This window comes from Podarcis tiliguerta (assembly GCF_965153285.1).
Source record: "Podarcis tiliguerta genome assembly, chromosome: 6".
Lineage (NCBI taxonomy): Eukaryota > Metazoa > Chordata > Lepidosauria > Squamata > Lacertidae > Podarcis > Podarcis tiliguerta.
The window spans coordinates 12,217,256-12,238,691 of record NC_139539.1 but is presented as its reverse complement, the minus strand read 5'-3'; the positions used below and the strand labels follow the sequence as shown (position 1 = coordinate 12,238,691).

Below are 21,436 nucleotides of genomic sequence, written 5' to 3'. Positions count from 1 at the left end.
TATGCCCACCCCCTAGTGTGAATGAACCAGCACATATTAATCACCACGGACAGCAGAACATTCAAATGCAATGTTTCACTTGCCCATAATTATGTCCATTTCATTTATGCTTCTCAGCCTTCAGCAACAAATTGTCAAGTGATAATTTGCGTGCGTGCATGAGTGCACTTCTGAGATAGCATCAGATATGGCCCAACACACAACTTCTTAAAATGGCAGCTTGGAGCTACTAAGAAAAATCTATTAGGGTGCAATCCTATACACATAAAGCTGGGTGAGAGACACTGATTGAACTCAATGGGTCTTACTTCTGACTAGACGTGTGCAGCTTTAATTTAAATGTTCATTGATTTAATCAAACAAGAAAGTTTCCTACAATTAGCCACATTGAATTGTAAAAGTAAAAGGTAAAAGGTAATGGAACCATGGATGGTTAAGTCCAGTCAAAGGCGACTATGGGGTGTGGCACTCATCTCGCTTTCAGGCTGAGGGAACCAGTGTTCATCCACAGACAGCTTTCCGGGTCATGTGGCCAGCATGACTAAACTGCTTATGACACAACGGAACACAGTGATGGAAACCTTCCCGCTGCAGTGATACCTATTTATTTACTTGCACTGGTGTGCTTTCAAATTGCTAGGTTGGCAGGAGCTGGGACAGAGTGACAGGAGCTCACTCCATTGTGTGGATTCGAACTGCCAACCTTCTGATTGGCAAGACCAAGAGGCTAAGTGGTTTAGACCACAGCACCACCCGCATCCACTGATTGTAAAAGTACCATTGAAGAGCACCATAGTGCTCTCATACATATCTAATCATTTCAATTGAGTCATGCAGGATATATTCTCACTGGACTACACCCTTTCAGTACGAGAAAGTTGCTGAAACAAACACGTACGCACACATCAGTGTCATATTTCAATATCGCATATCGAACAAGCTGCTGCAACTCTGAAGAACTTCAGAAAATGCACATACACACACTTTGCTGACAAGCTGGTTTTTCTCAAGTTCTAACAATAATCGTAATAATAATTTCCCATATTTATGAGACATCCACTCCTGATCTCCAGTCCTGGAGAAAAGAAAACATATGTTACATAATTCATTAAACCCCAAAGGCTTTTTACATATATTACCATGCAAAAAAAAATATGTGTTAACACTCAGGGCAAACGATTTTCAAGATAATTAAGAAAATGAATTGTGGCAACGTTACTGCAAGACTTGAATTACAAAAATACTTTCCAATGATATTTCCTCATATTGGTGTAGGGTGTTTTTCTCTTTCCTGTTTGACTCAGAATTTGTAATAAAGAGCAATGCGGTAAAGGAAGCGCTATCAGAACATTAAAACTTTTCCATTTCAATCAAAGCTGTTCCTGGTTACCAAATTATTTAGAGGATACGCTTATTTTATAGCCCATCATAAAACCTTTGCAAATAAATACCATGTATGTCTAGATAAAAGAGGTGCAAGAAGACTGTGAATGAAGTGTGTGGAACTCCCAGCCCATATCTCATTAACTTTTTGGGCTTGTAATCGTTTCGTGTGTGTTAAGGTATAAAGTCCACCAGCCAGGTAATATATGAAAATGGGTGCATATTTCATCTTAAAGGTAAAGGTACCCCTGCCCATACGGGCCAGTCGTGTCCGACTCTAGGGTTGTGCGCTCATCTCACTTAAGAGGCCGGAAGCCAGCGCTGTCCGAAGACACTTCCGGGTCACATGGCCAGCGTGATGAAGCTGCTCTGGCGAGCCAGCACCAGTGCAGCACACGGAAACGCTGTTTACCTTCCCACTATAAAGCGGTACCTATTTATCTACTTGCACTTAGGGGTGCTTTCGAACTGCTAGGTGGGCAGGAGCTGGGACCAAAAGATGGGAGCTCACCCTGCCGCGGGGATTCGAACCGCCGACCATATGTTTTACCCACAGCGCCACCCGCGTCCCTCATTATTTCATCTTAAAAGTGACTAATTCAATGTATGGCGGGACAGGATCCAGAAAGTGCTACAATGAAGATTTGGAAAGAACCAGGGATGGAATATCTGTAGCTGATAAACAGCTTCCGTGATCAGCCAGTTTTATATAGCTATTGTGGACTTTTCTGGCAGGACTGCAATGCCTCGAAAATTTAAAGCTTATGCCCTTAGAAACACACCTGGCTTCCTAGCAGTACATGCAAAAAGGATCTAGGGGTCTTGGTGGACCACAAGCATAACCTGAGTGAACAGTGTGATGCAGCCACTAATAATTAATTTTCATAAGGATTTTTTTTTTTTAAGGGAAACTGATGTGGACATGTGGAAAGCTGAATTCAAGACTGAAAAAAATGTGAAACCAAGAGAACATGAAATGGACAGATTCACTCATCCCTATACCCTATGTATTAATACATGTACAGTAGCTGACACTTTTCAAAGAAATCTTTTCTGGCAAAGAAACATGGTTTGTCTTAGTCAAGCTAGAACAGCTCGCTCAGGATAGCTTCTCCAGGGAGTGGTGACATAATACATCAATCCCCTTAGGGTTTGGGGTTTTTGTCATCATCATTATTATTTAATCAGTGCTCATTAAGCAAATCTCATTTGGTCTTGCTGACCTTGGTAGCATTACAGAGTCTCATTCTCACATGGCTGAAATGGTGCTCTTAAAAAAACAAAATGAAATCTCCTCTGTATTAGTAACCAATAAAATAATTCCATCCAAATTGTGTGCATTCTTCCCACTCTTCATTCTTTACCTGTTTTTATATCTTTTTTTTTTATATCTTCTCCTTTTGATAGAGTTAAAACTTGGTAGATCAGGGTGCTGTGGACATAGTGTATCTTGATTTCTGTAAGGCATTTGACAAAGTCCCCCATAGTATTCTTGCAGAGAAGCTGGTAAAATGTGGACTGGATGAGGTAACTGTTATGTGGATTTGTAGCTGGTTGACTGACCGAACCCAAAAAGTACTCGTTAATAGTTCCTCCTCATCCTGGAAAAAAGTGACAAGTGGGGTGCCACAGGGTTCTGTCCTGGGCCTGTTGTTGTTCAACGTCTTTATAAATGACTTGGATAAAAGAATCGAAGGGATGCTCATCAAATTTGCACATGTCACCAAACTGGGAGAGGTAGCTAATGCCACATAAAAAAGAACCAGGATTCAAAATGACCTTAACAGGTTGGAGACCTGGGCCCCAACTAAAAAATGAATTGCAATAGGGAAATTGTAAGGTTCTGCATTTAGGCAGGAAGAGCCAGCTGCACAAATATAAGATGTGGGACACCTAGCTTGCCAGAAGAGAATATTGCATAGTTTATTGAAACTCTCATAGTTCTCTTCTTAGTTCCTTGGGAATTTATCCTGTGGATTTCCTCCTGCCAGCTAAAGGCATAACACCTCCAGTTCATGAGACGAATTAGGCCTCCCCGTTTGACCTTTGAGGTCATTTCAGTCTAGTCAGATCCACCTTCCCAACATCATAAAATAATGATATCCTAACAACAGTAACAGCAACAACCAAGTTACTGCTCCCTGTATTGAATATGGGTGTATTTGGTTTCGCATACAGCTACTGGAAGTTTATATCAACTGACCTGAAACTCTGGAACGAACTGAGTTGTGGAATTTGCCATGGTAAAACTGTACATTTATAAAGGTTGGTAAAACCAGTCTTACCTGATAAGTCTTCATCTTAAGCAGGTGTAGTTTATTTGCTGAGTTCTGCTTATTATATTTTCTTCACAGGGTTAGGTTCATATTTTATTTTGTAGCTGTTTCATTTGTTTTAATTCATGTGCCGCACATCTTATGCTATTGGAAGAGACAGCGAACAAATGATTTTGATAAGTAAGTAGCAACTGTGGGTTTGTCTCTCTCTGAATGTTTGTGCACCAACATGGCCACAACAGCTTGTACTGATTTATTAAGGAGGAGTGCTCTGGACTCTTGAGTTCTAAAGAAGTAAGGACCTCTGGCATGGTGGACTAATTCTTTCCATATGCTTTGAACTGTTTCAGCGAATGTGCCTGCCCCAGACGTTGTCGCATCGCGAGTAAGATCTGAGAGATGCCAGAGTGTGATCTTTTTTGTCAGCCACTTAGCTTTGGGGCCTTCATTTTATTCCAGTGTAACTTTGCTGATGTTACCTGCGTGTCTGAACTCGAGAACGGGCTTTTGCCACTTTAAATGGAAAGAAAGAATGCAAGAGACTATCAGAAAACTTACCGAATGTTTTATTCTCTCTGTAGTAGTCCCAACAGAATCAAAACAAGATCAGACAAATATATCCTTGTACTTTTAAGTGTTTCAAGGTTTGAGTGAGTCAGAGTCTGACGATCGCTGATGGTTGCAAAACTGGAAAGCTATGTTTTTCATGGACCCTCACTCCATTCCAGGCACTGTGACATCATCTGTCAGGGGCCAAAGTTATGGAGGGAAGCAAAAGAAGGAATCATGACCACCAACTCGAATGGCAGTTGCTAGGAATTTCAGGTGAGATGTTGTTAGACCCTTCAAGTGCCCAAGTGTCCCTATTTTCCAGGGACCATCCCGGTTCCTGATTTGATCCCGGAATGTCCCACTTTCCTTTAGGACGTCACTATTTTCATCAGAGAAATGTTGGCGGGTACAGTAGGACGTCACTATTTTCATCAGAGGATATGGAGTTATGCGGAGCCAAGGAGATAAGTAACTACAGGGGTACCTCGGGTTACATACACTTCAGGTTACATACGCTTCAGGTTACAGACTCTGCTAACCCAGAAATATTACCTCGGGTTAAGAACTTTGCTTCAGGATGAGAACAGAAATCATGCAGCGGTGGCGCAGTGGCAGTGGGAGGCCCCATTAGCTAAAGTGTTGCTTCAGGTTAAGAACAGTTTCAGGTTAAGAACGGACCTCCAGAATGAATTAAGTTCTTAACCCAAGGTACCACTGTATACAACTTTTAGAAGACATCTGAAGGCAGCTCTGCATAGGGAAAGTTGTCTTTTTAACAAAAAAATGTTTAACGGCTTATTATGTTTTTATATGTGTTGGAAGCCACCCATAGTCAGATGTAAAGGTAAAGGTAAAGGGACCCCGGACCATTGGGTCCAGTCGCGGACAACTCTGGGGTTGCAGTGCTCATCTCACTTTATTGGCCGAGGGAGCCGGTGTACAGCTTCCGGGTCATGTGGCCAGCATGACTATGCCGCTTCTGGCGAACCAGAGCAGCACATGGAAACACCGTTTACCTTCCCACCGGAGAGGTACCTATTTATCTACTTGCACTGTGGCGTGCTTTCGAACTGCTAGGTTGGCAGGAGCAGGGACCAAGCAACGGGAGCTCACCCCTAGTTGTGGGGATTCGAACCGCTGCTGTCGCGAATTCCTCGTGGCACTTTTAGCAGAATGCTCATAGTCCCAGGTTCTTTAGTGCAGTATTTATTATTGTGAGCTAAATATATATACAAAAATCTACAGAAGCAGTTCATATAATCACTGCATTCCATCGTAAAGTCCATTCCCTTCCATTTTCTGTAGATCACTTTTTAAAGCCACCCAGACACCCACCCACATAATATTTAAATTGTATGCATTTTTATATACTCTTCCCTTTTAAAAAAAAGTCTTTTCTATTTCCAAGGTTTGGGAACTGTGAATTAGGTCAGTTAGCTTCAAAATATGTTCTGAATGAAATCCTCCTCCATCCCATTCCCTGCTTCTTATGACTATAAACTACACCATTTCAGATGCAAGGAAATCACATTCACCTTTGCAGCTATTTCTTCTTTCATTTTAGCCATGGGACGATAGTGCTCGAATAGAACAAAAGGACACTGGATTGTGGAGTTGTTGTTTTTCTTCATGCAACACAATTGTTTCAATGGTAATTTCCTGCTGCCCCCTCTAATTAGCTTTCGATGGCAATTAATTCCACACAATGTGAAGTTCTCCTTTTGCAAACTTTTCCTCCTAGCCAATGATGGCAGCAATTCTGAGCAGGTGGGTGTTTTCTGCATCCTGTACATTTGAACTCATGCCTAAGTCTATGTGAATTGTACCAAACATTTGAAGAGTTATTCATTGGAAACAATGTTCAGCGCATGCACAACTCTTTTATTCCTTCCCCCCACCACCCCCGTGCAAATTCTTCACGGAATCATCCTGAGTTTTGCTGATATATCTGTCATTTTTAAGTAGTGGCTATGTACTCTGGCTTAACAGCATTTACAAACATGCTTTGTGTTGCTCAAAGGATATGCTTACTGTATACCTAAGTGGTATTTATACCATTTAAAATAGCAGCCCATTTCGCAATGCAAGTCTCGTCATTCCAGCATCTCAGTTTTAAAGATGTGTAGGAAATCAGCCCTGAGTGCTCACTGGAAGGACAGATCCTGAAGCTGAGGCTCCAATACTTTGGCCACCTCATGAGAAGACTCCCTGGAAAAGACCCTGATGTTGGGAAAGATAGAGGGCACAAGGAGAAGGGGACAACAGAGGACAAGATGGTTGGACAGTGTTCTCGAAGCTACCAGCATGAGTTTGACCAAACTGCAGGAGGCAGTGGAAGACAGGAGTGCCTGGTGTGCTCTGGTCCATGGGGTCACAAAGAGTCGGACACGACTAAACGACTAAACAACAACAAGATAATATGGAATGTCGGAAAGGCTTAAAAGTGCCAGGGCCCTCATATACAGGAATAATTCTCCTCCTGCGAACTTCAGTGTTTCATCTACTCTAGAAGGGTTTCCTTCTCCCTGCTCTTTTGAGTTTATGAACTGAAATTTCTCCCTCCATGATTAGGAACATTGGAAGCTGCTTTGTATCGAAACAGATCTGTGTTGTTTGCACTGACTCGCAGCAAGTCTCTAGAATTTCAGGTAGGAGTTTCTCCAAGCTCTACCTGGAAGTCGTGAGAATTGCACCTATGACTTTCAGCTCCGCCATGAAGGGCGGAATTAGGGCTGTGCAAGCAGTGTGGTCACACTGGGCATGCAGCCAAGAAAGGTACCTTCTCAAAGCCTGACAAGTGCTTGCCCAGTTTCAGGAAGGAGCCGTGAGGGCTCTGGCAGGCTAATCAGCCACAAAGAAACACACACACAAGAAAACCCTTTTTACTCCTTCTTCAGCTGCTGCCCTGCAAGCTCTGATAAGCTCCTCCCACAGCTAATCACCTGCCTCAACAGAAAACCTGCCCCCTCTGACCTTTGCACAGGGAGAGCAGCTAATCAGCCACAAAGAAACTCAGACACAAGAAAACCCTTTTTGCTCCTTCTTCAGCTGCTGCCCTGCAGCACTTCACCCTAAGGCAAAGTGCTCTGATGAGGGAAAGTCTGTTCACGTGCCCTTTGGCATGTGGAGAAGCGTGTTGGGTTTGCTTTGCATGTTTTGAAATGTGCTGCATGATATAAACAACTTCCAGAACCTGGAGTGTGCACATGGTGCTGATTCTTTCTAGACTGTGACTGTGCATACATCTCCAAATGGATGGTCAGCCTGATGTGGTTTGACAGCACCAGTCACCTGTCTGGACCAGGAGGGGATGGAATCTAGGTCATCTGTTCTCCCTTTCTGCCTCAACATGCATTTTCAAAGCTGGCAGTCATCTGTTTGGCACATGAAGGAACAGAGATGCTCTAGATGGTTAGTTGCATTGTTTTATCTTAAGTTTTTATTTAGGGCATCACTTTATTGTTTCTGTTTACATCAATTATATGCTACATTTCCAAAGCAGTTAATGAAGCAACACACACACACACACACAAATACAAATCCAACCCTTTGAAGTGGATGTTGTTGGACCTAAATTCCACCATCCACAGTCAGCATAGCTGGTGGTCAGGGATGAAGAGAGTAAATTTTGGAAGAATGTTGTTGTTGTTGTTTAGTCGTTTAGTCATGTCCGACTCTTCGTGACCCCATGGACCAGAGCACGCCAGGCACTCCTGTCTTCCACTGCCTCCCGCAATTTGGTCAGACTCATGTTTGTAGCTTCGAGAACACTGTCCAACCATCTCGTCCTCTGTCTCCCCTTCTCCTTGTGCCCTCCATCTTTCCCAACATCAGGGTCTTTCCCAGGGAGTCTTCTCTTCTCATGAGGTGGCCAAAGTATTGGAGCCTCAGCTTCAGGATCTGTCCTTCCAGTGAGCACTCAGGGCTGATTTCCATCAGAATGGATAGGTTTGATCTTCTTGCAGTCCATGGGATTCTCAAGAGTCTCCTCCAGCACCATAATTCAGAAGCATCAATTCTTCAGCGATCAGCCTTCTTTATGGTCCAGCTCTCACTTCCATACATCACTACTGGGAAAACCATAGCTTTAACTAGATGGACCTTTGTTGGCAATGTGATGTCTCTGCTTTTTAAGATGCTGTCTAGGTTTGTCATTGCTTTTCTCCCAAGAAGCAGGCGTCTTTTAATTTCACCATCTGCAGTGATCATGGAGCCCACGAAAGTAAAATCTCTCACTGCCTCCATTTCTTCCCCTTCTATTTGCCAGGAGGTGATGGGCCCATTGGCCATGATCTTCGTTTTTTTGATGTTGAGCTTCAAACCATATTTTGCGCTCTCTTCTTTCACCCTCATTAAAAGGTTCTTTAATTCCTCATAAACTCCCTATTTAGACATTCAGAGATATTAGATGTTAAATGGAATCGCTTGCAGAATTAAAATATGAACAGTGGATGGAAAATAAAATATAATAGTAATAGAAGAATTATAGAATTATAGAATAGATAAAAGTAAAATGCTGCATAGAAGACCATGGAAGAAGGATGGGAAGTCAACTTTTAAATTATGCATTAAATTATGTATTTAATTTGATGTTAATTTGCTTAAAAAGAAAGGAAATTCAATAAAAATTAATTGGCAAAAAAAAAGGGGTCTAGCAACAACTGACAGGCTCAAGATTCTCCAACCCTGCTTTAATGCCACTTCAATCATAAAACTAAATCAACTATCAATAGCATAAATAAGATCATTCAACTCTTAAAAGCTTGATGGAAGAGCAATTTTCTTTCTACTTTGTGCTGGCAATCTTCCAAGTGATAGCATCCCTTCTGAAAAGACCCACCTCCTTGAAGCTTCCAATGGAATATCCACGCATGATGGGATCTGGATTGGGGCTTCAGTAAATCTCAAGAACTGAGGGAGGAGGTGGATACAAGGTGACTACTTATTCACCACCCAGAATGGAGGGGGTGGCAAACACAGCACAAATTTGCATACAAAAGTTGCATGTGCTTATATGTGTGAGCGTAGAAATGCAAATTTAGAAATAATTAGTATAATTTAAATAGAAATGTGGTGCCTCTCACTGTAATGAGGGAGAATGTGTGCCAGCAGAGCCACACCAGGCTATTTTTGCACCCTAGGCAAGCTAAATACTTGCACTCCCTTCCTCAAAATAATAATAAAAAAATGCTAACTTCAATTTTCAAAAACAGGTATCTGGTAGAAAGCATGAACAGCCCCACACCTGGAACTGCTAGATTGGTTTTAAATTGCAAGAATAAGTAATACAATCTTTGATTATCTTTCTCAGATTTAGAAGGAAAGGTGCAAGCACCCAAACCATTTTGAATAATCTCGCAAATTGCCATTTTAAAACTTAAGTCCCTTAAAAGTTTCACAGCAAAACCTCACTTTGTGTGTCTTTTCCTATGCAAGTTTTGTCCTCAATTCCCTCAGGCTGAGAGCTGACGCTAGGGCATGTTCCGCGGCTATAGTTGCCAAACCAACTATGTCTTTCGTGACATTGCAAGTTTTTATATGTTTGAGCTTTCAGAAACTGTGTTTATTTTATGAAATAAAAGTAAAATATTATCAGGAATGTATAAGATATAACTAATACCACAGACCCTTCCGAGGTTTGTGGCCTAGGTGGCTGATAAGTTGGCGTAACTGCAATTTTGTGGGTGCCTGGGCACTCACAGTCCTGCATAGATGCTGTGCCTGCCCACCCCTGGTCTCTATCATAACACAAAATCATAACACCAGCCCTGTGTGCCAGCTCAATCTACTGCCCAGGTGCTAATTGTTACTGGACAATCTTAAGGTCCCCAATCTCTCTGGTTATTGTTTATTTTTATTTATTGAATTTATATACCGCCCTATACCTGGGGGTCTCAGGGCGGTTCACAGAATAAAATCAAGATATAAAACCACAGAATACATAAAAACAACAACAACCCAATAGTCCCCCCCCCATAGCTGTCAACTTACAGATTTGAAAATAAGGGACCAGCAGCCTCGAAAATAAGGGATCAGCAGTCAAAATAAGGGATCAACAATTACTTTGATAAAATACATATTTTGTTGCGTGCAAATGGCTTTAGATACCTATTAGGTCCTAAAAATTATCATATAGCATATATTCAACACACAAAAACAGCAACAATTTGTTGTTGACACAGCACAGCTGGACATAGAAAGGGCCCCATTACCTTCAGTAGCTTATTTAAGGGACATCATCAATAAGGGACAGCAGTGGGACATGGCCCTGGGATAAGGGACTGTCCCACCAAATAAGGGACGTGTGACAGCTATGTCCCCCCCCCCAAAGCATTTTACAAGGGCATAGGATGTAAATAAGAACAACCAAAGGCCTAGTTAAAAAGGAACATTTTTGCCTGGTGCCTAAAGGTGTATAATGAAGGCACCAGGCGAACTTCTCTGGGGAGAGCATTCCACAGATGGGGCAGAGAAGTCCCCGTTTTCGTGTTACCACCCTCCAGACCTCACGATGAGGTGGCACATGAAGCAGGGCCTCAGATGATGATCTCAGGGTCTGGGTAGGTTCATATGGAAAGAGGTGGTCCTTGAGGTATTGCGGTCCTGAGCCATTTATTTTTCTTTAGCCTTCAAACAGACCTAGAGTGAGTTGCCATTCAAACGGAGGAATCCTTCAAACAGAGGGCTGTCCTCTGGAAAGTAAGGCACATGTCTATCCTAGGAAGAAAGGAGGTGATCTCTATAGAAGGTCTGGGGAACCTGTAGATCTCCAGATGTTGTTGGACTTCAACTCCTATCATCCTTGACCATTAGCCATGTTGGTTGGGTCTCAATGAAGCTGGCAAGCAACAACGTCTGGATGGCCACAGGTTCCCCACCCCTGGTCTATGCCATAATGCTAAATCTCTTTCTCTTTCCTCCCTCTTCCTGGCCACCCCTTAGCTGTGAATATATAGTGCCAGCAGAACACCAATTGGCCTCAACCATAATATCAAATACAGCATGCAATATGTAAATACAATTGCCATACTGCTCTTTGAGGCTGCGATCACCGTTCTCTCACGCTCAATGATGGATTAATATTACTCGTTCTTTATTTTATTTTATTTAGTGTTTGTTACAGCTGGCAATGGAGCACAACAAGGTTTTTCATAGTAAGTGCAGTCACAGTGTTAATTAAAGCTTTTATGGCAATGTAACAATGAATTCCAACATTACCAACAAGTTTAAAAGGGTCAAGTGTCCAACTTCAGATCTTTCCATCATTCTCAAAGTTGCAAGATGTATACCCCATTCAGATACCTTATTTCCATTTCAACTGAATAACATATTGTTGACAGGAATTAGACGACTCATAATGGAAAACAATTCTACTCAGCCTTGACTCTGATCCATTTTGCAATTGATTGGCTTCAGTTACTCATGATCTCTTTGTTCCACATTTGCTGAAATGTTGAGATCTAAGAAACTAACTTACATTTAGCCACATCTATGGCTGATCTTGCCTAGCATCATAGCTCCGATTTATGGAAGTGACTCGTCTGATGTATCTTGCTGATATTCCATAAAGCTCTACTACCCAAGTTGTTTCTTTAACTAACAATGCAAAAAATTATTGAACTCCAAGCCCTCACAAACTTCACCCCAGCCTTTAATTCATTTCATTTATATCCCAGGATATGAATTCCACAGCACTCTCCTGCTTGTGATGTCCTGCGACTGGTATTCAGTTGCATGGCACCTCCCTGAATCCTGGGAGCTGTAGTTTGTTTTGGGTGCTTGGAATTGTAGCTTTGTGAGGGGGCTCCTGACAGCTGTCAGCACCCTTAACAAATTACAGCTCTCAGGATTCTTGGCAGGGGGAGGTGGGAATGTGCTTTAATTCTACAGGGTGGAATTTAACATAGCACTAAAGAAATGGTTCCTTCGGTGCAAGCATTTCTGCTTGTCAGAAGAAACCACCTCCCCTCTCTTTCCCTTGCACAGATTTGGGGAAGGAGGGGAAAGTTCCATTGTGCCAGCAAGCACCCATGTGCTAGCTTCCCCCAGTGGAATGGGGTAGTTGAATCTGACCAATCATGTGTAGGCCACCTTAGTTATGGCTGACTACGGGGCTTTTTTTCAGCCGGAAGTCGCCAGAGCTCAGTTCCGGCACCTTTCAGGTGGGCACCACTGCCATTATAATAGAACAAGGGGGGGGGGTTATGGTGAGTTCTGGCACCTCTTTATCTAGAAAAATAACACTGCCTGACTCTATTGGAAAGGTCAGGGGTGGAGCAGACAGGGCAAACAGATTCACGCTCTACAAACTGTTTTGCCCTCACACATTTGGCTTAATGCCTGAACAGAACTCATGTGAGTGATGCTATTCTGTGTGAATGCTGTCTGGTTTGTGTGGTGCACTAAGACTGTGCGCATAAAAGAAGGATAAAGAATATGAATATAAACATTCCTTTCGTTCAACGTTTCACTGAATTGCAAGTCTCAGGTTAAGATTTACAGTGTTATGCCATCAAACAAGTTTTTGCATCGTAAATACAACTAGACTGATTTTAAGGAGATGTTCCTTCCGCAGGAAGCCTTTTAAATCTACACTTTCCACGATGCAATCCCCTGGGCGTATATGAGAACTTTGATATAAATGGTTTTCTCGGCTAGATTTCCTATGTTAGTTGTACTCTTTATTTCCAGAATTGGGGACCTACCTCTCCCTGGTGCTTGATGCTTGTGTTTGTATGGAGGTTGGAGGTCCCTTATTTCTACTGGCATGTAAAGGGGAGGACTTCTCTGAAGATAGTCAGATGACCTCTCTCTCATGTGTTGAAAGCATACAGTTGGGGATTGTGGGGGCATGCTGGTAAGCTTTCCCTTCCCACAAAGATGTGCAATGGCCATGCCGCCCTAGCTGTGAGTTTGGCCGCCATGTGAAGGGGCCATGAAGTTGTAGTTCAACAACTCCCATCAGCCCCTGCCAGTGTGGCAAATGATCGGGGATGATGGATGCTTTAGTCCAGCCACACCAGAATAATAATAATAATAATAATAATAATAATAATAATAATAATAATGTATACCCCGCCCATCTGGCTGGGCTTCCCCACAAAATATTTTTCTTCCAACAAAATATTAAAATAATGCATCAGTCATTAAAAGCTTCCCTAAACAGGGCTGCCTTTCAAAGATGTCTTCTAAAAGTCTGGTAGTAGTTGTTCTCTTTGACATCTGGTGGGAGGGTGTTCCACAGGGTGGGTGCCACTACTGAGAAGGCCCTCTGCCTTGTTCCCTGTAACTTGGCTTCTCGCAGTAAGTGAACCACCAGAAGGCCCTCAGAGCTGGACCTCAGTGTCTGGGTAGAACGATGAGGGTGGAGATGCTCCTTCAGATATACTGGACCGAGGCCATTTAGGGCTTTAAAGGTCAGCACCAACACTTTGAATTGTGCTCGGAAATGTACTGCATCATATTGGCAGATGTGGCCAGTGGTGATCTCAGGTGGTGCTTCCCCAATGCTGCACATCAGCGCTGGTTACTGAGAATGAAAGGCAGTGAGGTGCTTGGTGACGTCTGAGTGTAATGGCAGGAGTGCTGGATTGGCACTGTGCCAGCACTGATTCCCCACTGCCTCTCCCTCTCAGTAACTGAGAACAAAATGGTGCTGGGAAGCCAAGCAATGCCATTCTGCCCGCACCCCTGTGACAACCACTGTTGTATATTGCCTACTGGGGCTTCACAAGTACTGGCGTATGACCTTCAGACTCTTTCAGGGAAAGGAGATCCTGAATGGAGCACATCTGTGTACATACGTGTGTGTGTGTGTGTGTGTGTGTGTGTGTGTGTGTATGTGTGTGCACATACTAGGGAATCTGCCTCATCTCTGCTCTCCAACCCACCTACCCCTTTGGCAATCGCTCTTTCCCATACCATACCTTTCCACCTCGCCCACCCCTTTGCCTATCCTCTCGCAGCTCACCACTCCCCTCACGGGTCATCCAAGCCCCTCCACTCACAGCTTGCCCCAATCTCCACCTCCTTTGAAAGACACATTTCATGTGCATGGTAAGCACTTCACCCAGCAGCTTGCTAAACTTCTGGGTCAAGGGCCTCCCCCATTAAAGCTCATTGCAGGCACATTTAGTGGAAGGGGGAGGCGCAAAGTACACCCCCCCACACACACATACACACACTTCATTAAACAGCTCACCTGGGCCAGCCTGCCATTCTCTGTGCTGCAGCATGCATGGGAAGCCACACAAACTGCTTGGTGACATTTTACTTTTTGTATATAGGAAGATGCATACCGAGCCCCATCACATTGTCCCCAAATTCATGGTTGGCTGGGGTGTACCCACCCTTTCATGGTGGGCGTACTGTTGAGGGGGAAGAATGTTGTCATGGGGAATGGGTCAAATGAGTGCAATCTTACAGCTCCTCCCAAATGCTTCCAATGTGTGAAGCAGGTTAGGTGAATCCCCACTATTCCCATCATCCCTGAAAAATGTTTCCTGTGGATTCAGCGGCTAGAATTGGGGTATATTTTTCAAAGCTGGTAAAACGAAAAAAGAAAAAAAAATCTCTTGCCCCTTTTGGAAACGTTTTTACTTAAAACCCACAAATTCAGTGAACATTAAGCAAAATTATTTTCACAGATTACTATCTTCAGTGGAACCAAATCCATTATCTTTGGGAGACAAGTTGCTTTATGACATGTTTTAACACTCACATTTGTTGCATAATGTCTCAGCACTTTGTAAGTGGGCTTTATACAATGCTTCTTGAATTATACAGCTGAGCTTTTTATATAAAAAAAACCTTCCTCACTCTGGGCAATGATCTCAAGTAGTTGTTTTAGATAGATACCTAATTCTAAAACAGTGTTTTTGCTAGCTTTTCAGGATTATGAATGGTGCTAGAATTTTTCTTAAGAGATCTATTGAGTAATAAGTACTCCTTTGCACCCTGAGATCTCAAAATTCTGGAGATCTATTTCAGAGGCATATTAACACTTTGAACCAGACAAGGGGTGTGGAACCTGCGACCCTCCATATATTGCTAGACTCCACCACCCACCACCACTCTTGGCCATGCTGGTTGGGGCTGGTGGGAGTTGGAATTGAGTAACATCTAGAGACCTACAAACTGTGTGGAGCAACAACCCTGTAGGAAGGTGAAGGGCTGGGCTTCAGTCATTAACAATTTTTGCAGGGGGTAGGATCAAAGAAACATAAATTGCTACTGGACATTCATATGGAAGTTTGAAAGGATTTGGGAGGAGGGTTTAGCAACCTAAACTGAAAATCAGGTTTTGGGGAACAATCTAGGTACAGCCCTGGCTTCAGACTTTTCAGCTAAGATCAGAGGCGTCTTACCTATAGAGGCTAGTGGCGCAGGGTGCCAGGGCGCCAGGTTCTGGAGGGCGCCAGGGAAGAGGTGGAAGCTGGACATGGTGCCTCCCAGCATCAGCTTGCTGCCCTCCCCCAGCCTCCACTTCTACCCTGCCATAGGAGCTGCCCTCCAGCCGCTGCCTGCCTCCTCCAACCCCACTGGCAGTGCCGTCCTCCCTAAAAAACTCTGGGAAATGGGGGGCGTGCCGGAGGGAGCTTTGCACCATGGCACCGGATATGCTTAAGACGGCCCTGGCTCGGATATAGGAAGAGGAACTTAAGGCTGTAGTGTGATGACATTGGGCCCCAGAGAGATTGTCTAGAATCCCAAAGTCTACCTCTTCTCTTCCAAGTGCTGGAGAGGGTGTGGTAGTAAAAGATCTTTTTTGCCCATGTTGTGGGGATACTCAGTAATACCTTTTGGGCATGGGTGATTAAAGAGATATCCTCCACTACTGGTCAGATACTGGCTCTTGACTCTGGGATGGCATTACAATCCTTTGACTTGCTGGATGGCTCCCTACATTTCTGTACTGGAGGGAGGCTTACCCCTTCCACCAGGTGGGCAGCTGTTGCAGATCCTCATGTCGGGTTGCCATCCTAGGGCAGTAAAAGAAAACAGAAAGTACACAGCTGGGTGGTCATTGTGGGAATTCCTCTTGGCTGCCTGGGCAGTTGGCTCGAGTTCCAGTATAGAACAATGTTATTACTGGAGTGGGTGCTGGTGGAACTGTGATCTAAACCACTGAGCCTCTTAGGCTTGCCAATTGGAAGGTCCGTGGTTCGAATCCCCACAACGGAGTGAGCTCCCATTGCTCTGTCCCAGCTCCTGCCAACCTAGCAGTTCAAAAGCACGTCAAAGTGCAAATAGATAAATAGGTACCGCTTGGTGGGAAGCTAAATGGCATTTCCGTGCGCTCTGGTTTCCATCACGGTGTTTGTTGTGCCAGAAGTGGTTTAGTCACGCTGGCCTCGTGACCTGGAAAGCTGCCTGTGAACAAACACTGGCTCCCTTGGCCTGAAAGCGAGATGAGCGACACTACCCCATAGTCCCCTTTGACTGGACTTAACTGTCCAGGGGTCCTTTACTTTTATCTTTTACCTTACTGCTGGTGGCTGCCAGCATATGGAACATGGCTCTTTCTGAAAGCTTTGCACAACATCAGAAAGTGGCCAGAGTTGAATTTTAGCATGACCAATGTGAGGCAACAATGTTTTGCTTTCTCGGTTTCGTTACCAAAATGACAGGGTCTCATCCACCACCACCAAGCATGGCTCGTTTTGCTGTGGCATATGCGTTGAGCTTACCTTTTGGTTCCGGCTGTGTATTCTTTTACCTAGTAGGAACTCATGGTATTGTTTGACAGTTTATGTACTTGGTCCGCGATTGTTTGTTTTTACATGCTCAGGTGTTTGCATGTTAAAATTTCCATTTCAAATATTTTTTATTTTTTTTGCAGAGGGACACAGAATCATTTGAAGTACTGTGGATGCTTATGACTCGAGGGTAAGTTGGAAATGGGGGCGGGGGGGGGGGAGATCCACAACCAGATATTCTAATGAGCAAATGCCGCTTTCCTGGGGCAAAGGAGGCAGTTCAGATTGTGGGCCATGGTGCTGAATAGTTAACCCTTTCCCCCAAGTTATGTTCCCAGCCAGAATCAGCTCTCCAGAGGCAACGGAGACAGAGCTTTGGCACAAGTATCAGTTCAGCTGCAACCAACCATTTTCCTTATACTACTACTCAATAACAGCAGCAACCAAAGGTTAGTTGGGAGCTGCTCAGCTCCAGAGGCTTTTCTTCACCCTCTTGCAAGCTACATGATATATATTTGATAAACTCAAGTCATTAGCATGTTAGCAAATATATTTCTCAGCACTCTTCACACAAAGATACCTTTAAAAAGACATGTTGGGTTGACCCTGCTTTGGGCTATTCCTTTGCCTTATGTAAACTTTGTTTTGGGGCTATTTCTTTGCTTTATGTAAACTTTGTTTATAAACCCTGGCTTATAAACTTTTCTTTCCCCTGCTCTGTAGCTCATCCACCTTGCTTGTCTGCTCATAATTTGGTTTCAAGCAGTGCTTTTCCCCCTAACAAAATGTTTATAGGTACAGTCACACGTTGTGTTGTGTCCGATCCATGTTGCGTCTTTTCACGTTAAGTCCCACGATAACCCAGAAGTACCAGACCGGGTTGCTTCTGGGTTTTGCTGCTCACGCATGTGCAGAAGCGCTAAATCGCACTTCACGCATGCACAGAAGGGCCAAATTGTGCTCGCACGTGCACAGATATAGCGCTTCAAGTTGTGGGCATTTCACATTACAGACGGGCCTCCAGAACAGATCACTGAAATATTGCCCTTCAGTGAGGCCAAGCTTAGATTCACAAAACGTTTAGAGGTATGCGTACCTCTGCAAAATCGCCCCCCCAAAAGCACCAATTTCATATATATATAAAATTCATCCCTGCTTATCCCTTCCCTCTTCTCCCCTGTTGATCTTCTCTCTCCTGTTAAGAATATAAAGAAAAGCTTGGCTGGTTCATCAAGACCATCTACCACACATCCTACTTCTCATGGTGGCCAAACAGACACCTATGGGAATCCTGCAGACAGGACCAGCATGCCATCGCCCTCTCTCCACTTCTGATTCCCAGCAGTGATTCCCAGAGACATACTCCCTACACCAGTGGAGGAAGAACACAACCATCATGGCTGGTACCCACTGATACCCTTTGCCCTCTGTTAGTCTGTTGAATCCAGTTTCGAAGTCAGTGGCCAACACAACATATTGTGGGATATAATTCCACTATGTTTAACTATGTGCTGTTCGAATAACTTCTCTCCCCCCCTCCCCCCACCCTGAACGTCCAACATTCTGGGTGGAATTCAGCAACTTTGTTGCATTGCCATGTGAAATAAATTTGGTTGTTTGCATGACTGCTCGATGCCATCACATTGCCTACATGATCAGAAGGAGAGTTTGGATTTGATATCCCGCTTTATCACTACCCGAAGGAGTCTCAAGGCAGCAAACAATCGCCTTTCCCTTCCTCCCCCACAACAAACACTGTGAGGGGAGTGGGGCTGAGAGACTTCAGAGAAGTGTGACTAGCCCAAGGTCACCCAGCAGCTGCATGTGGAGGAGCGGAGACGCGAACCCGGTTCCCCAGTTTACAAGTCTATCGCTCTTAACCACTACACCACACTGGCTCTCGGTAATTGGATGTGACAGGTGTAAGAAAAAGCAGCTACTTGAGGGCCACCAGTGACCCATTCCTGGCTCAATGGCCATGTTCCATCAGATTCTGCCATTGGTCATTTCCCTGCTCTGTGTATTTCAATGGGAATTTGCTCAAGGGTGCATAGAGGATACCTGGTAGTAGTACATATGGAATTCATTCCCACAAAATGTAGTGATAAGCCAACCAATAACTATTAGCCATGTTTGTAATGTTCTATCAGGGACAATATTATTCTGAATGCCAGTTGCTGAGAATCACAAGTAGGATGAGTGCTGTTGCTCTCACCGGATTCCCATAGGGATCTGGTTGGCCACCATGAAAACAGGATGCTGAACTATATGGCCCAGTGGCCTGATCCATAGCTGACTGCACCCAGTTCTTTTATTGCCTTCTTCTTTCTCTGAAGAGATAACCTAGAAAAAGGAAAAAAAAGAATGGCAGCTTAAAACCAACAGATGCGGCTTTTTATTATTATTTTCTCTGAAAAGAAAATAAATGAAAGAGTGGATAGCTCATGCATGGCTGCTGTAAAAGTCCATATGCTCCTCAGCAAGAGTAAATTAATCTTGTACATGAGAGGCCCTCTTTCAGCCATCTATTGCTTTCTAAATTAAAAACACCCCCCCAAAATAAAACCCTGCCAAGTGAGGTTTATTGAGGTTTGTCCTCGAGCTATTTACACAGCAAAATTAATTTTGTTGATCAGGTTTCCTCCTTTGGTTGACTCTGTGATCTAATTCCTCCCATGTATGAAAAACCAGATTAATAGGAACCCAAGATGGTTTAATATATTTTGACAGCAAACACTTATCTTTAATCTTCTCCAGTTTGCTGACAGTCATATCACCTTATGTATTCCATGTATTCCCCCCTCCCCCTCCCAGCCTCAGTAATAGGGGCTTCTGTGCTAACAAGTTGCACAATGCCTCGGCGTGTTTGCATTGACTCGAATACATTTGATTTCCTCATTGACTGATAAGCGCATCAGACAGCAGTGCACAGCAGTGGGCTGGGAAAGACGCTTTTGTTCATCCCTGTTCATCTGCATGACAAGAGGGAGCATGAACACTCCCAGAGCTCTTGGGACAATCATGCAGATAACGCAGGAGCCTGGACTATCTTCAAAAGATGCAGCCGTCCCTCAAGCCAAGGAAGGAAGCGCCACAGTGATTACTTGCATGAGTGGAGTTTAACAGCCTTCATATTAGAAGAGTAAATACTTCCTAAGGATCCCTTATTGGCAATGCATGGACAAGTCTGTCATTTTCAGATTCTCGCAGTTCCTCATTTTGCTAATCTTACATTCAATTAGCCACATTTTCCACATCAGTTTAAAGCTCTTATGAGTATCCCCCAGTATTTTAGTGTACATTCCTTGTAATGGCTTACACACTATTCTAGATATCTCTCCCACTGCCCCCCAATGCACCACAGTTTAATTTTCCCTAGCATGCATTTTAATGCACACAGTCTCCTAAATACACATTTTTTGGTGGTTGCACAATTAAATCACAATATTCAGAAGAGTTGGAATTGGAAGGATATCTCTGTTTCGGTATGCTTATTTGGTTCAGTAAATGCAATTTGGGAAGATTTGCATTAGAAGAGAAGAAGAGTTTGGATTTGATATCCCACTTTATCAGTACCCGAAGGAGTCTCAAAGCGGCTAACATTCTCCTTTCCCTTCCTCCCCCACAACAAACATTCTGCGAGGTGAGTGGGGCTGAGAGACTTCAAAGAAGTGTGACTGGCCCAAGGCCACCCAGCAGCTGCATGTGGAGGAGCGGAGATGAGAACCCGAATCACCAGATTACAAGTCTACCGCTCTTAACCACTACACCACACTGGCTCTCAGTGTGAATTGAACTAAATTACAAGGTGAACTGAACTAAATGACCCTCCTATTCCAATCTGCAACATGGCACACATATTGATCACAAATTGGGGATGGCCATTCATCATAGCAGTAGGAGTCACATATTTGAGCTGAGAAGTACTGATGGGACACTGTCTGATGTAGACTGATGCAATTGGGATGGAGGCCACAGTGCAAGCCTAACTTCATTCCAGCTTTAAAGGGGAGAGAAATGATGCACTTCATAGCAAAATAAGGGTTCTCAGTTGTCAATGTGTCTCCTCCCCTCCATGCTTAAGGTGAACTACCAGTCTCTCATTTTTCTTAAAGTACCTTTGCGACTGATTTTTCCAGAATGTACTTACTTAATTTGCAATGAAAGCTTGCATATTTGCCACATATATGGGTCTTCAATTCTTACTAAGAATGTCTCCGGGGCTCTCTCCAGGTTTGAGGTGATCTTTGGTAAAGTCCCATCTAGTGATGTACTTCAGGAAGTCTTGGTAAGCTTACCTGGAGGCAGGAGCCTGAACCAGTGCTGAGTTTTAATTGTCCACAGTTTAATTTTCCAGGGCCCTGTGGGAAATTAAAATAACAAGATGCTTTATAAAAGTATGTGTGTGGTGGGGAAAGATCAGATTTCAATGGTGAGCTCTGACAGCTTCCCCTGCATTTAGCTTACTAATACCAGACCTTAAATACCCCTAACTATTGAACTCTGAAATGACAACCTTCATTGAAT

The 21,436-nt window shown here is 43.7% G+C and overlaps 2 long non-coding RNA genes across 3 annotated transcripts; one reads left to right on the top strand and one right to left on the bottom strand.

Moving 5' to 3' along the window:
- Positions 1 to 905: 905 nt before the first annotated feature.
- LOC310680746 lies at positions 906 to 16,260 on the bottom strand. 2 transcript variants are annotated; one of them, XR_014512901.1, is made up of 4 exons: positions 16,010 to 16,260; positions 4,218 to 4,402; positions 3,669 to 3,803; positions 906 to 1,075 (listed from the first exon to the last, which is right to left on the bottom strand). It is a non-coding gene; the product is annotated as an uncharacterized lncRNA (long non-coding RNA). The 2 variants fall into 2 exon arrangements; XR_014512902.1 differs by having other exon boundaries at positions 16,142 to 16,260.
- Positions 16,261 to 16,273: 13 nt separating this feature from the next.
- LOC310680759 lies at positions 16,274 to 18,689 on the top strand. Its single transcript, XR_014512915.1, has 3 exons — positions 16,274 to 16,366; positions 17,236 to 17,358; positions 18,113 to 18,689. It is a non-coding gene; the product is annotated as an uncharacterized lncRNA (long non-coding RNA).
- The last annotated feature ends 2,747 nt before the right edge of the window (positions 18,690 to 21,436 follow it).